This window comes from Dreissena polymorpha, chromosome 3 (assembly GCF_020536995.1).
Source record: "Dreissena polymorpha isolate Duluth1 chromosome 3, UMN_Dpol_1.0, whole genome shotgun sequence".
In the NCBI taxonomy this organism is placed as follows: domain Eukaryota; kingdom Metazoa; phylum Mollusca; class Bivalvia; order Myida; family Dreissenidae; genus Dreissena; species Dreissena polymorpha.
In genome coordinates, this window is record NC_068357.1 from 80,314,835 (window position 1) to 80,331,540 (window position 16,706).

Consider the following 16,706-nt stretch of genomic DNA (forward strand, 5'->3'; position numbering starts at 1 on the left):
TGTTATACTTACGTGGAATGCAGTTTCCAAAGTTATACTACTAATGATTATGATGATGATGATGATAATTGCACTTACCTTGTTATTCGTGTAAGGCTTGCAATGTCCATTGTTTACATCCTTTTAACACAATAATCCATTTCATTTCCATGACTTATTCCGTAATACCACGAATTATTAACTGCACTAACATAACTATTAGTATTAGTCATTTACTATTTAATTGATTATGTCCTTTGATTGTTGCATTTTTAATTTAAATATGTGTTCCTATATGCATTTATTGTTGTATTGACTTAAAAAACTAAAATGGATGCCCATTCTTAGTTTGCTGTCTTAGTCTACCCTTAAATTATACATGTTTCTTGCATTATTGAATTATCAAAAACTGCATACTTGTAAAGGCATTGTCAGAGTTATTTGGTTAAGTAGAGACAAAGTAAAGCAAATATATTCATTTTTCTTAAAATGAATCATCCTCTGAAGCCCCCACTGGGATTCAAACCCAGATCTCTTTCCTCTGGGAAGGAAAGTATTCTATCTTGAAATACAAGGGCAAGTAAGAGGACAATTTGCAATTTTAAACCTATAAACATATAAACTTAATTTTTCACATGACCTTCGAAACAAAACAGACATCTCTGAATCTGAAATACATTACAGTTACAATTCAGGTTTTTAGTATTGTGCATTGTACATGAATGTTTAAGTATTGTATTTATCCTTGGTACACAGAACTGCCTTAAAGATGCGTAAAATACCAGTATTCAAATCCGAAAATATCCCATGTGTTTGTTTTACTCTGTAAGTATCCCTATTTTATTTTAATAAAGCAGTTTTTTCCTTCTCCTGAAAATTTAACTAAATGTCAGTTATGCTACTTAATATTATTAAACAGTTGATGTATGTCACCTTAATAAAAAACACAAAAATGGAAGAAAAAAAAGATAAAATGTATAAAAATGTCAGTTACATGACTTATAACATTAAGTAGACGATATAGCTTTGATACTTTAGGATAAGAGTAGACCTTTACACAAATAGGATAAGAGTAGACCTGAACACAAAATTTAACCAAATTTTCAATTTTCTAACTATAAAAGGTGGCATTATTCTGTCAAAAACCAGAAAAAAAATGGGTACCAAAAAATGTGTGTACGAAAACAATTGGGTAAGAAAAAATTATGCCGAAAACAATATATGCTGAAATAGCTTGGGGTCTTGACCACCAAAACGGCTTGGATTTTAATAATGCTGAAATAACTCGGGGTCATGACCACCAAACTGGCTTAGAATTAAATTATGCTGAAATATCTCGGGATCTTGACCACCAACCTGGCTTGGATTTTAATTATGCCGAAATATTTCAGGATCTTCACCAAACTGGCTTGGATTTTAAATATGTGGAAATAGCTCGAGGTCTCGGCCATGAAACTGGCTAGGATTTTAATTATGCTGAAAAAGCTCAGGTTCTTGACCACCAAACTGGCCTTGATTTTAATTATAACGAAATAGTTCAGGATCTTGACCACTTAACTGACATGGATTTTAAATATGCTGAAATAGCTCAGGGTCTCCCCCACGAAACTGGGTAGGATTTTAATTATGCTGAAAAAGCTTGGGGTCTTGACCACCAAACTGGCCTGGATTTTAATTATACAGAAATAGTTCAGGATCTTGAACACTAAACTGACTTGGATTTTTATTATGCTGAAATAGCTCGGGGTCTCCGCCACCAAACTGGCTTGGATTTTAATTGTGGTTAGAAATCTCGGGGTCTTTACCACAAAAAAGGCTTGAATTTTAATTATGCTAAAAAAGCTCGGGGTCTTGACCACCAAACTGGCTTGGATTTTAATTATACCGAAATAGTTCAGGATCTTGACCACTAAACTGACTTGGATTTTAATTATGCTGAAATAGCTCGGGGTCTCTGCCACCAAACTGGCTTGGATTTTAATCATGGTGAGAAAGCTCGGGTCTTGACCACACCAAAGTGGGCAGGGCCCTGGGGTGGGTAATGTGAACATGGATGGTTGAAATAGACTGTGTTGTCATAAGAAATCTTTAGTATGAATTTGAAGTCAATTGGTGAAAAATGGTGCGGCAGAGGCTGACGCGTATTCCCACGCGGCATGTTTGACCCAGGAGGCGCCCCAGGGTTTGTAATGCGGCCATGCATGGTTGAGATTGACCGTATTGTCATAAGAGATTTCGAGTGCTTGACAGGTTAATGTAAGCCATAATGGAGAGCGGGGGTTTATGTGGGTTGGTGGTAATTTAAAAGATGAACTTTCAAAAATAATTATATAAAAAAAATTGGGGGGGGGGGATTCTGGGGTGGGGCATGGGGGATAGTTAGGGTGCAGTGCATTGTGGTATGTCAGGTAAGTGTTGTTTTGTCAAAGTATGAATCAAATGTGATCATAAATACAGAAGTTATGGCAATTTAAGCAAAATGTTCAATTATCTAAGTATAAAAGGGGCAATAATTCTGTCAAATGCTTGATACAGTTGTCTGTTCTTGTTTATAGATTGGGATCATGTTGGTAAAGAAGTATTTAAAATATGAAAGCAATATGTCAAAGGACATAGAAAAAATTTGAGGTGGTATGCAAACTTTAACATAGATTTATCAATTATATATGCATATTCTAAGTATAAAAGGGCAATAATTATGTCAAATGCTTGATACAGTTGTCTGCTCTTGTTAATAGCTTTGGATCATGTTGGTAATGAAGTATGCAAAATATGAAAGCAATATGTCAAAGGACATAGAAAATATTTGAGGTGGAATGCAAACTTTAACATAGATTTTTCAATAATATGCATATTCTAAGTATAAAAAGGGCAATAATTATGTCAAAATGCTTGATACAATTGTCTGCTCTTGTTTATAGATTAGGGTCATGTTGGTAAAGAAGTACATGTATGAACTAGTGACCTCAAAATCAATAGGGGTCATCTGCGAGTCATGATCAATGTACCTATCAAGTTTCATGATCCTAGGCATAAGCGTTTTTGAGTTATCATCCGGAAACCATTTAACTATTTCGGGTTACCGTGACCTTAACCTTTGACCTAGTGACCTGAAAATCTATAGGGGTCATCTGCGATTCATGATCAATCTACCTATCAAGTTTCATGATCCTAGGCATAAGCGTTCTTGAATTATCATCCGGAAACCATTTTACTATTTCGGGTCACAGTGACCTTGACCTTTGACCTAGTGACCTCAAAATCAAAAAGGGTCATCTGTGAGTCATGATCAATGTACCTATGACGTTTCATGATCCTAGGCCTAAGCGTTCTTGAGTTATCATCCGGAAACCACCTGGTGGACGGACCGACCGACCGACATGTGCAAAGCAATATACCCCCTCTTCTTCGAAGGGGGGGGGGGCATAAAAATATAAAAGTAATTTGTTAAAGGACAAAGAAAATATTTAGGGTAGTACACAAACTTTAGCATGTGCACGCTAACGGTAACGCCGACCTGATCAGGATAGCTCCATTATATATATTTCATATATAATAGTCGAGCTAACAATGAGTGAAAATCTCTGACCCGTCCCCACCCCAACCCCTATAACTTTTGACCCAGGGGTCAGATCAAAATTCCAATAGCTACCATGTGTTTAAGTTTCAAGGTTCTAATGCTTATGGTGTAAGAGATAGTGGCTAGGACAGACGGACAGACTGATGGTGGAGATAACCACAATGAACCTGTTAACAGCCAACTAACGCTGCCAACAAAGCACAAGCTTTACGTGTCAGGATGCGGCACTATCTATACAAACTGCATAAGGAATAACAAGACGCTTAGGGTTTGAGGGACACCAAACCTGATTATGAGTCTTCCACAACTTAAGCATCTTAACTCTTTGCATGCTGGGAAATTTGTCGTCTGCTAAAATGTTGTCTGCTGAATTTCTAAAATTACCATTTTCTTCGAATTTTTTTTAAAGAATACTATCAGAATAGCAAACAGTTTGGATCCTGATGAGACACCACGTTCTGTGGCGTCTCATCTGGATCCAAACTGTTTTCAAAGGCCTTTAAAATTCGGTTCCCGCACTGAAAGAGTTAAATATACTTATTTGCTTGTGTACATGTACCTGATAATAAATTATTATTATTACCTGTTTTGGCATCAACAAGCTTTATCAATTGGCCCTCAAATTTTGCACATAAACGCTATACGATCAACCAATATGCCTTTTCATTTCAAGTCGGAAAGCAATTTAGCCCTTATTCGACCATAATAGGGTGGAGGATCGATTTAAAATACAACTATTCCAGATACAAAAATATTAATTCATTTATTTAATGCACTTATTTTCTTCTCTTTTGCTACGAAATGACAATAAACCAGCTTTCCCAGTCATATTTTGCACTAGCAGATGTTATTTCTTTTTTTACATACATGTATGAAAGGTAAAAAGAAATTCAAGCAGCATTTTATAATATAAATTTAAAAATGCACTCAATCATGCACTTAAAAACAATATTATTGTAATTCTGTTATTTATAATCATATTAATAATGCCTCAATTACCATTAAATGTGCTTGTTTATATGTTATTTTTTCCACAACTGCTTCTGATGCGATTACATGTTTCCCCGTAGTTCAGGTATTCAGGGAACGTGTTTGCCCTTTTTTGCCTAAACTGCGCGCTAAAATGCCCTTTTTGAAAGTAATGCGCCATGCCCCTTTGCCCTCCTGGGAAAAACACTACAATTTTATGGTTTATCTTGCTTATTTTCTGAATTCAAAAGGCACTGGCTTAAAAAAACTGTCTATGCATGTAACTGTATATTGAAATCTCTTTATGAGTGATTATAAATGCATGATAAAATTCTAATATGTTATGTAATAGATAAATCTATATTGTTTGTATTTTTCGTAAACATTATTAGCCACTGTTGTGGTCAAACATATTTTTTGTTTTATTAATGACGTTGTTTCACAGATTACTGTAACAGAGCTACAGATAAGGTGCGCATTTGTGTAAATACCCAATGTAAAATTGCCGATTACGCATAGAAAAATAAAACCATGCGTTCCGAAACCCAATTGAAATTGCCGATTACGCATATCATATTTTTCCTTTGCATAACGAGTAAATCTGTCCCGGAAATACCCTGGTCCGAAATACCCGGATTCTTTCCGCTTTGTCCAAGCGCTTTCAGTATACGTGTTATTGTTGTGAAAACGTCCAAACCGTGAGGCCTTAAAAATGGAAACATCGTATCCCAAGCACTAACAAACTCAATTTTAAGATATTTAACCGCAGGCAACACAAAATCAGAAGCGGAAAATATAGTGAAACTAATTCTTGACGATATTGTGTCGGAGGCAATCGCTGTCAGTGCTTACATGGTAAGAAAACTGGTGGAAAAAATCATTGAACTTTTTTTGTTAAATCAAGACAGTATATTATGGATACATCTACATAATTACACAAAATCTCTGAAACTAATCAATTAAGAGTGGAACTGCAACCAGCTTATTCAGGTAAGCAGGTGAGAATTTAAGACAATGAACATACCCAATTTTAAAACAAAAGTACCCAATTGTCAATTAAAGTAGTGGGTACCGACTTTTTTGTACCCAATTGAATTTGAAAATACCCAATTGAACTCAAAAGTAGTGGGTATTTACCCAATTACTCAGAAAAGTTATCTGGAGCTCTGCTGTAACGTACAATCTTTATACGGAATGAAGGAGTTTTTAATTACCAGTACACATTTTGTATTCTTTTGATAGTCTACTTAATTTTTGTTTTACTGTTAAATAAAATAACGCCGCACGCGTCAGACTAATGTCGTTACAATCTAGAGTTTAAATGAAATTATGTCACACGATATACGTATTAAAATATTTAACTGCATGTCCGACTTGTCGTCATTAAATTCAAGTCGTCATTTAATTCAAGATTTAAAATGAAAATACGTCACAAGATATATGTACTTCATACTAATTCTGGCTACCATAACTTTAAATATCGCTTTTTACGATTTTTGACTGGCGCGACTTTAAAGTTATGGACCAACCCCATTAGGAAAGTCAACCAGAAAATCCCTAAAAGTTGACAGTTAACAAAGACCGGTCCAAAACAGCTTTTAAATGCAGTTATTGGCCCATATCAATCACTTGATTGGAAAGATTTTTTATTTTTCACATTTAACTGATATATTCTTTCACAAAATACTATCTTAAACATTTAAAATTTATCTATTCTGCTCTAACATATCGAGAAAAACAGCGATGTGACAGACTTTCTTTAAATGTGAATCTCCCGAGATTTCACGGTCATATGATGGTATTTCTACTTTTAGTAACATACCATGTGCTCAAGTGTTTTCAAATTCAGAATGACATTTCCCGGTATTTTAGAATATTCTGGCTTGTTTTGTGAACAAATTGTAGTGTAAATACAAACTCAAAGTAAATATTTATAACTACCCGATTCACACTGAAATCAGTTTTATAATCCACCAGACTTATGTTGTTAATCACAAATAATAGATTTCAGAAAACGAAAGTAATGTTTACAATTTCAGCAAAAAATGTCAAGGTCGTTCGAAAGTATCCAAATTAAAACTAGTCTTGGACAAAGCGACAATGGCGTCAAAATTGTGAATTTCAGACTGATGAGAGTTATTTTCATCTATTGCAAGATGCATTTGAAACATTTGAACCTTAAAATATTCCTCGGTGCAGTAATTTATATTCATTCACCAATATATGTAGAAATGTATCAAAGAAAATGAGTATTCTTTGGTTTATAGCGTGACATAAATATGTTACGACTCTGGTTGACTTTCGATACGGGGTTGGCTTCAGCGTACAGGTATGTCAATACTATATAAATTGTACGCTGAAGTTTCTTTAGCTAATATTTTTCTAATGTTGACAGATCATTGACATTGCTGGGGTTTGTTTAGTTAAAGACTTATTATCATCAGGGGCAGGAAGACATTATAGACATTAAACAGCGTATCATTACGTAGACAACAGTTGCACAACTGTATGCGTAAAAGGTAAATCAGTATATTAATAATTATGTTAACAACTAGCTTACGTAGCAACGTCCGAAAATATGAAATATCCGACATCTATTTCAATATTTAAAATTCAAGAAATAATGACTACTGAACTGTTTTACTTTAAGGAAAAAACAGTAAAACTATGTTTTTAATGAAAATGAAACACAACAAACTAAATAATTATCATGATAACGGCTAAACGACTTATTATCCCAATATAACACTGTCATTGAATCGCACATTTCAATTAAAATTATTCCCCTTGAAAGTTAATGCATAGTGATATAACGAATTCATCAAACGTTATCAAACATTAGTAATTTGCATTGCATCAGATTCCCACAATATTATGTGGATGTAAATCGGATCCGGTTGTTGTTTATGTGTCAAGCTCATTTTGCCAGTGAGATACTTAAATTTCTTGCGTAGTAAAATCGGCTAGATTGAACTTTACCGGTACGCAGTTGTTTACCACTAGTATCAAATCTACTGTAACGTACACAAAGATACTTACCTAATTCTGCCGTATCTGTCTGAATAAACATCCGCTGCACAAAATATAGACATTTGTATTAATGATTATTAAACACAATCATATTTTTCTGTGTTTATTGAATTAATAACACTGAGTTTCTTTGTTGCGTTACAAGATGGCGGATCTCTAGCGCTGTTCGTGAAGTGACGTCACAATGTTTATTTGTGCGCGTGCCCGTTCCCACAAAAAAAATTAAACACAAAATACTCGAAAACTTGATTTTTCCCAGGTATAACGCCGACGCCAACAGGTAGATCGCATTCTTCTCCATATACATGTCAAATTTCAGCAAAAGTTACCGACCAGTTTTCAAGGCGCTCAAATCGCGGTGATTCTCGCCACCTTAACGAAACTTAGCCCATTTTATCATTCGTTCGAATGAACGTCATCAATGATGACGTCCAATACATCACTCATTCCATATAAAATAAGTGACAATTTAAATATGGCTAACGACAGTTCAGATTCGGAGGTCGTGTTAAATTTTAGAAATTTAGAGAATAGCGAAATTGAAACAAGGAGCGAAGCTTCAGTCACTTATTCAATGTCAACTGGTCGCCATCGTCGACGTCAGCGAGCAACACCTGTTCCGACGTCGGAAAGTGATTCCGAGGCAGGGTCCAGTCCCGTGCCCCGACATGGCCGAGCGCAAAATCTTAATTTCAACAACGTAGGTGTTGACCGCGGCTACAACTGGAGGACATCCGAACATGTCCCCCATCTCAAGCCAGAGCCATACAGCGGCGAAGAGCCTTGGGAGAGTTATATTTCCCATTTTGAGGATTGCGCCGAGCTTGGTGTTTGGAGCCAGAGGAGCCGTGTTTTATTCCTAGCATCCAGTCTTCGAGGAAAGGCGAGGCAGTTTTATATGAGCCTGGACGAGTACGAGAGCCGCGATTATTGTACGTTGGTAAAACGTATGAAACAACGCTTCGGCAGCAGTGTACATGAATCGAAGTACCTTGGGATGTTGGAGAATAGACAGCGCCGGCCCGGAGAAAGCATCATCTCTCTTTGTGACGACATAAGACAACTCACAAAGAAAGCGTACAGTCAATTGAACACACAATCACAGGACATTGTTGCTTTAAATCAACTGTATAAAATAATTTCACCCGAAATGAAGTGTCGCTGTATCGACAACAACTGTTCCAGTATTAACGAGGCCGCTGCAGTGATCGATAAGTATGAGTCGATCCTCGGGTATGATCAGCAAAGATCCAGCCGTGTTCGAGCCGTAGACACCAACGGCATAGACCGGAAGTTGTCAGGTCTCATTAAGGGTCTCGACTCCCGCCTGGAGCGTCTTGAAAGCGTGTCTCTGGCAAGATCAACGCAACAGTCACCCAAAACAAAGAGCGAGTCGCGCAAGTGCTTCAAGTGCCGCTCGGAAGCGCATCTCTTCCGGGACTGTCCTCAGCGTGAACGTCAATCGTTTGGCGAAGTTTCTCGAAACGTTCCTGCACATTTGTCTCAGGGAAACGGCTCACGGTCGACCCAGTAGGTCATGTGTCGACTGAATCCAATCAAAATCGGCCTGCTGGAAATGTAATTCGCACCGGTAGTTTTTCTGATAAAGTTTGGGACAATGGTTTTTACGTGTCAGGCAAACTTGATGTTCAAGAAGTAGAATTTTTAATTGATTCCGGTGCAACATGCTCCATTTTATCAAGTACCGTTTAACAAAATATGCCTAAGATTTCAAAATACTTATTAACTCCATTTGCAACCCCTGTATTCGATGCCGGTTCAAATCAAATTAACTGTCATGGCCAAACTGCTTTAGAAGTTACATTAAATGGTTGTAATTTCAACATCGAGGTCTTAGTTTGTGACATTTCGCAAGATGGCATAATAGGCCAGGGTTTTCTCTTGAAATATGTTGAAATTATTGATTACAAAAGCGGTAAACTTGTTACCCATTGTAATGAGATCCCGTGCTTTGTGGGCTCTGAAAAATCTTTTTCATGTCGCGTTATTGTGCGCAGGACAATTGTAATTCCTGCCAATTCCGCAGCTTTTGTATCCGTCGGCATTTCTAATAAAGATAAACTGACAAAGTACTCGCTGGCGGAACCTATCGGCTCTGCAAATCCTCATTGTCTTATGTTGCCTGGTGTGTTAACTACAAACGATAGTGACCTTAAAATTAATTATGTAAACTGTTCCGACAGCTCTGTAACTTTACACGAAAACCAATCAGTTGGCACTTGTGAACCATGCATTGATCAAGAAATGTTTAATAAAGTTCAAGTACGATCAGTGACACCAACTAGTGAAAATAAAATTGTAAACCCCAGTAGAACTGATTTGCCTGAGCATTTAAAAGATCTTTATGATAGAAGCTCGAAATTTCTAGCTAAAGAAGAGTGTCATCAGTTAGCATTATTATTATTAAAATACAGTTCTGTTTTTGCAAAACATTCTAGTGACTTGGGAAAATGTAACCGGGTACAACATCGTATTAATACTGGTCAAGCGCTACCAATTAAACAACCGTTGCGTCGATTACCATTGGCAAAACAGGAAGCTGAGCGAAATGAAGTCAAGAAAATGCTCGAACAGGATGTCATTGAAGCCTCCAAAAGTCCTTGGGCCTCTCCTGTTGTCATTGTAACAAAGAAGGACTCTACCGTTAGGTTTTGCTGTGACTACAGGCAACTTAATGATGTTACCGTTAAGGACGCGTACCCTCTTCCTAGAACAGATGCCTGTTTGGATTCATTAGCCGGTGCGACCTGGTTCAGCCAAATGGACTTGTGTTCCGGTTTCTGGCAGATTGAAATGGCACCAGAGGACCGTGAAAAGACGGCCTTTGCCACATCACTGGGATTGTACCAGTGGGTATGTATGCCGTTCGGCCTCGCGAATTCTCCATCAACCTTTCAACGTTGCATGGAGGATGTTCTACGCGGTTTGCAGTGGGTAGAACTAGTCCTCTACATGGATGATATAACCTCGCCAGCAAACACCATCTCTGAAGGCCTGGAGCGTTTGTCCCGTATTTTTGACAGACTCGTTGATGCCAATCTAAAGTTAAAGCCTTCCAAATGTGCTTTATTTCAAAAGAAAATAACTTTCTTAGGCCACATAGTGTCTGAGGAAGGAGTTTCCACTGACCCGGAAAAGATAAAAGCTGTCCATAGTTGGCCAGTGCCAACATCAGTCAAAGAAATGCGAAGTTTTCTTGGTCTTGCCTCATATTATCGACGTTTTGTGGAAGGTTTTGCTAAAATAGCTCGACCTCTCCACAAGTTATGTGAAAAAGGTATTAAATTTTGTTGGAATGAGGACGCAAATAGTGCATTTGAAACATTAAAACAGGCGCTAACGTCAGCACCCATATTAGCTTATCCAATAACGGGATTATCATACAAAATAGATTGTGATGCTAGTGACTTAGCAGTTGGGGGTGTATTATCCCAGGTGCAAAACGGTCATGAACGTGTAATTGCTTACATTAGCAAAGGTCTTAGTAAATGCGAGAAAAATTATTGTGCAACAAGAAAAGAACTTTTGGCCGCCGTAATGGCTTCAAGAACTTTTCACCCCTACATATATGGTCAGAAAACATTGCTTAGAACTGATAACGCAGCTGTAAGTTGGATCAAAAAGCTGAAAACCCCGTCAGGTCAAATGGCAAGATGGTTACAGGAACTAGAAACTTATGACCTTGATGTTGTTCATCGGCCTGGGCTCAAACATACAAATGCTGACGCTTTAAGTAGACGACCATGTAAAGTTTGTGAAAGACAAGAGAATTTAAATAATGAAGATACTGACAGTGATTGTGATAATAATTTAATCATAAACCAACATAACAGTGTAACTATACGAGCAATACAACAAGACGCACAAATAGTTATAAATGGCTGGACCCCTGATGACCTTTTAGTTGCCCAATTAAATGACCCAAATATTAGTCCTATTCTTAATGCTAAGACAAACCAATTAGATAGGCCTTCATGGGATCAAATATCAGATGGTACTTCTTTTCTTAAAAAAATTTGGCGCATGTGGGATAGACTTAAAGTAATTAACCAAATATTGTATTGTATTTTCATAGACACGGAAACTGGCTTCGAACAAAATTTACTTATTGTACCGTTAACGAAACGAGATGAAATTATTAAGTATTCGCATGACATTCCGTCTGCTGGACACTTGGGTTTAGAAAAGTCCTTACATAGGCTTAAACAATCGTTCTATTGGCCAGGTATGAAAGAGGATGTTTATAAGAATATCACTAAATGCGATAAATGTGCATGTCGTAAGTCTAATACAGCTCCTAAAGCCCCAATGAGAAATTATATCAATGGTGAACCAATGGAGAGAATTTCCATTGACGTGTTAGGTCCTTTAAGTACAACACTTAAAGGCAACAAATATATCTTAGTAGTAGTGGACAATTTTACAAAATGGACTGAGGCTTATCCCCTGACTAACCAAGAAGCAAAAACTATTGCTGATGTTTTAGTAAATAATTTCATTTGTCGGTTTGGTTGTCCTCAACAAATTTTAAGTGATAAAGGGACAAATTTCACTTCACAGCTTTTTCAAGATATTTGTGATTTTCTTCACATCGACAAAGTAACAACAAGTTCGCTTCGACCCCAAAGTAATGGTTGTCCAGAACGATTCAACAGAACTCTTCAATCCATGTTGGCCATTTATTGTGAAGATGACCAACAGAGATGGGATGAGTACCTTCCACAGCTAACCATGGCTTATCGTGCTTCCGTGCACAGCAGTACTGGTGTAACTCCCAACAAAATGGTGTTTGGGCGTGATGTAACCCTACCAGTAGAGGCATTTATCGGGTCACCAAATTCTTCAATTGAGGCACGTGATCCAGAGTCATATTGTAGCCAGTTACAGACGGTCCTGGTGAGCTGTCATACAATTGCGAGGAAGTCTCTTCGTAAGAACACAGCATATCAGAAGCGTCATTATGACATCAAGGCGAAAAAGAGGTCTTTTTCGGTCGGCCAAGCTGTTTGGTTGTATAACCCGATTCGACGTATTGGAGTCTGTTCGAAATTGACCTGCAAATGGAAAGGACCATATGTAATAACAAGGAAATTAGACGACATAACCTATTTAGTAAAGAATGGACTAAAGTTAAAGCCAAACGTGTATCACATAGACAGATTAATTCCCTACAAAGGAAACCATATTCCATCTTGGTTTGCTCAATTCTGCAATTAGTCAAGTGCAGATTTCGAATAAATAAATGAATTAAGTAAATATGACTTAATTTTTATATCACTATATTGTGTGTCGGTTTGATCCAAATATATAGTTTATGAGCTGCTGCAAAAGCTGGGGAGAATCAGCTAAGTTGCTCATGAAGTTGTGGTGACCGTGTTAAAGGCACCATAGTATGTGATATGGGCTATATATCACATGTTTTGATAATTGAATTGGCCTGCGCAACCATATTCGTTATCGGTTATTCTTTCATATTTAAATAAATATGATGTTTTATATATTTGGAGCAGACGTTTCAAAATAGTGCTATTAAAAGTAATTAGTCGTTTTTAGAGTAATGTGTGATACCTTTGAGTACTTGTGTTGCCTTTTTATTAGGATGGTGGACACTTTTCGTTGATACCTGAAACAAATAAACTTGCTTTTTGCATATAACATTTTGATTTGGTGAACTATATTTATGTGTACAATAACATGCAATTTGAACAGAACATTATTGGCTTGCTGTTTAAACATTCAGACATTTGTAAAATTCTTAAAGTGTAAAACACATATATTTGAGTTAATGGAGTGTTATGTATAAATGACTCATATAACTTTTTTTATGAAGATGAAAATAAGAAAGCGAGAACATATAAAGTAGCAAATTTCAAACTTATAAACTGTTATACCTTTTTGTAAATTTACAGAATGAAACACCAAAATTGTTGGTTGTGCCATGCCACATTGGCAACTCAACGTCAATTTGAGAGACATGTCGAGACTGTACATCAGCGCTTGGGAGTGGAGTGTCCATTTTGCCATGCAACCATTAAACGCGCAGCTGATATGAAACGCCACATCCTTACGGTTCACCCAGATACGAATGTTCCGGAGACGGCCTTCCATGTCAGGGAGATGGCTTGCTTAGCAATTTTCCAGGATGATTTCGTTAGGGTTTATGGACAATCACGTTCAACAGACCACAGCTTTTGGCAAACTATTTCTTCAGGGTCAAAGAACACTTTCAGCACCCTGTCGGTCTCTTATATTTCCATTAAACATGAATCTTCTACTGTTGAAGGACAATTTGACAATCAGTCATTTTCTTTAAAATTGTCTGATGACATATTTAACCATCCTCTAATCCTGAGACGTTTGGCCAAAAGGCTAGCTCAGCTGCCACTCTCAAACAGTCCCTTTGACGAGTTTACCAGTCCTGTGGATGCGGATGGAGACACCAAGGAGAAAGTCGCTCGAGGAATCGGAGTTGGGGTTGAGCACATTACTTCAATCAAATTCAACCATGTCCCATCTTTCGTCTTGGTATCGGATGATTTGTCAGATGGCTCAACTCCACTTTTAGATGAAGTTGAGATCACAGCTACTTCTACGTTTGAAGACAGTATGGGCTACCCCGGACAGCTTCTAATTCAGGCCGACTATTTGGAGACCGCCTTTGCAGACGATTATCTCGCCGGCCACTCCGTCGTGCCTGTTGCAACTTCGTCTTCGTCCGTGTCTTCGGTGCCACACATTTCGAGTATTACATCACAACCTGCAGCCTGCGTTGAGGTTTCAAGGTCGATTAAGACCCCCATAAAGGCCATCATTCATCATTCAAGACCAACTGAGATTATTTCAAGTGAGAACTCAGAATTTCTGGTGCAAAGTCTTCCCCCAACACCATCAAACCAAATGAGAGCCAAGAAACTGCTAGCCATGGGCGCGATGCCTTTGTTTCCTCCAGCCCGGCGAGAGTGGGACCAGGATGAGGCAGTTACCTTCCTGGAACCGAAATTCAAATGGCCTCCCCGTGGCTGGAAGGGAATGTCAGCAGATCTGCGATTAATGCTCACAGAGTTTCAGGCAATGTCAATCTTGCAGGCTAGGGGATGTAATTTCACATTTGTCTCAGGGAAACGGCTCACGGTCGACCCAGTAGGTCATGTGTCGACTGAATCCAATCAAAATCGGCCTGCTGGAAATGTAATTCGCACCGGTAGTTTTTCTGATAAAGTTTGGGACAATGGTTTTTACGTGTCAGGCAAACTTGATGTTCAAGAAGTAGAATTTTTAATTGATTCCGGTGCAACATGCTCCATTTTATCAAGTACCGTTTATCAAAATATGCCTAAGCTTTCAAAATACTTATTAACTCCATTTGCAACCCCTGTATTCGATGCCGGTTCAAATCAAATTAACTGTCATGGCCAAACTGCTTTAGAAGTTACATTAAATGGTTGTAATTTCAACATCGAAGTCTTAGTTTGTGACATTTCGCAAGATGGCATAATAGGCCAGGATTTTCTCTTGAAATATGTTGAAATTATTGATTACAAAAGCGGTAAACTTGTTACCCATTGTAATGAGATCCCGTGCTTTGTGGGCTCTGAAAAATCTTTGTCATGTCGCGTTATTGTGCGCAGGACAATTGTAATTCCTGCCAATTCCGCAGCTTTTGTATCCGTCGGCATTTCTAATAAAGATAAACTGACAAAGTACTCGCTGGCGGAACCTATCGGCTCTGCAAATCCTCACTGTCTTATGTTGCCTGGTGTGTTAACTACAAACGATAGTGACCTTAAAATTAATTATGTAAACTGTTCCGACAGCTCTGTAACTTTACACGAAAACCAATAAACCCAACCCATTAAGATGACCAACAGAGATGGGATGAGTACCTTCCACAGCTAACCATGGCTTATCGTGCTTCCGTGCACAGCAGTACTGGTGTAACTCCCAACAAAATGGTGTTTGGGCGTGATGTAACCCTACCAGTAGAGGCATTTATCGGGTCACCAAATTCTTCAATTGAGGCACGTGATCCAGAGTCATATTGTAGCCAGTTACAGACGGTCCTGGTGAGCTGTCATACAATTGCGAGGAAGTCTCTTCGTAAGAACACAGCATATCAGAAGCGTCATTATGACATCAAGGCGAAAAAGAGGTCTTTTTCGGTCGGCCAAGCTGTTTGGTTGTATAACCCGATTCGACGTATTGGAGTCTGTTCGAAATTGACCTGCAAATGGAAAGGTCCATATGTAATAACAAGGAAATTAGACGACATAACCTATTTAGTAAAGAATGGACTAAAGTTAAAGCCAAAAGTGTATCACATAGACAGATTAATTCCCTACAAAGGAAACCATATTCCATCTTGGTTTGCTCAATTCTGCAATTAGTCAAGTGCAGATTTCGAATAAATAAATGAATTAAGTAAATATGACTTAATTTTTTTATCACTAAATTGTGTGTCGGTTTGATCCAAATATATAGTTTATGAGCTGCTGCAAAAGCTGGGGAGAATCAGCTAAGTTGCTCATGAAGTTGTGGTGACCGTGTAAAAGGCACCATAGTATGTGATATGGGCTATATATCACATGTTTTGATAATTGAATTGGCCTGCGCAACCATATTCGTTATCGGTTATTCTTTCATATTTAAATAAATATGATGTTTTATATATTTGGAGCAGACGTTTCAAAATAGTGCTATTAAAAGTAATTAGTCGATTTTAGAGTAATGTGTGATACCTTTGAGTACTTGTGTTGCCTTTTTATTAGGGTGGTGGACACTTTTCGTTGATACCTGAAACAAATAAACTTGCTTTTTGCATATAACATTTTGATTTGGTGAACTATATCTATGTGTACAATAACATGCAATTTGAACAGAACATTATTGGCTTGCTGTTTAAACATTCAGACATTTGTAAAATTCTTAAAGTGTAAAACACATATATTTGAGTTAATGGAGTGTTATGTATAAATGACTCATATAACTTTTTTTATGAAGATGAAAATAAGTAAGCGAGAACATATAAAGTAGCAAATTTCAAACTTATAAACTGTTATACCTTTTTGTAAATTTACAGAATGAAACACCAAAATTGTTGGTTGTGCCATGCCACATTGGCAACTCAACG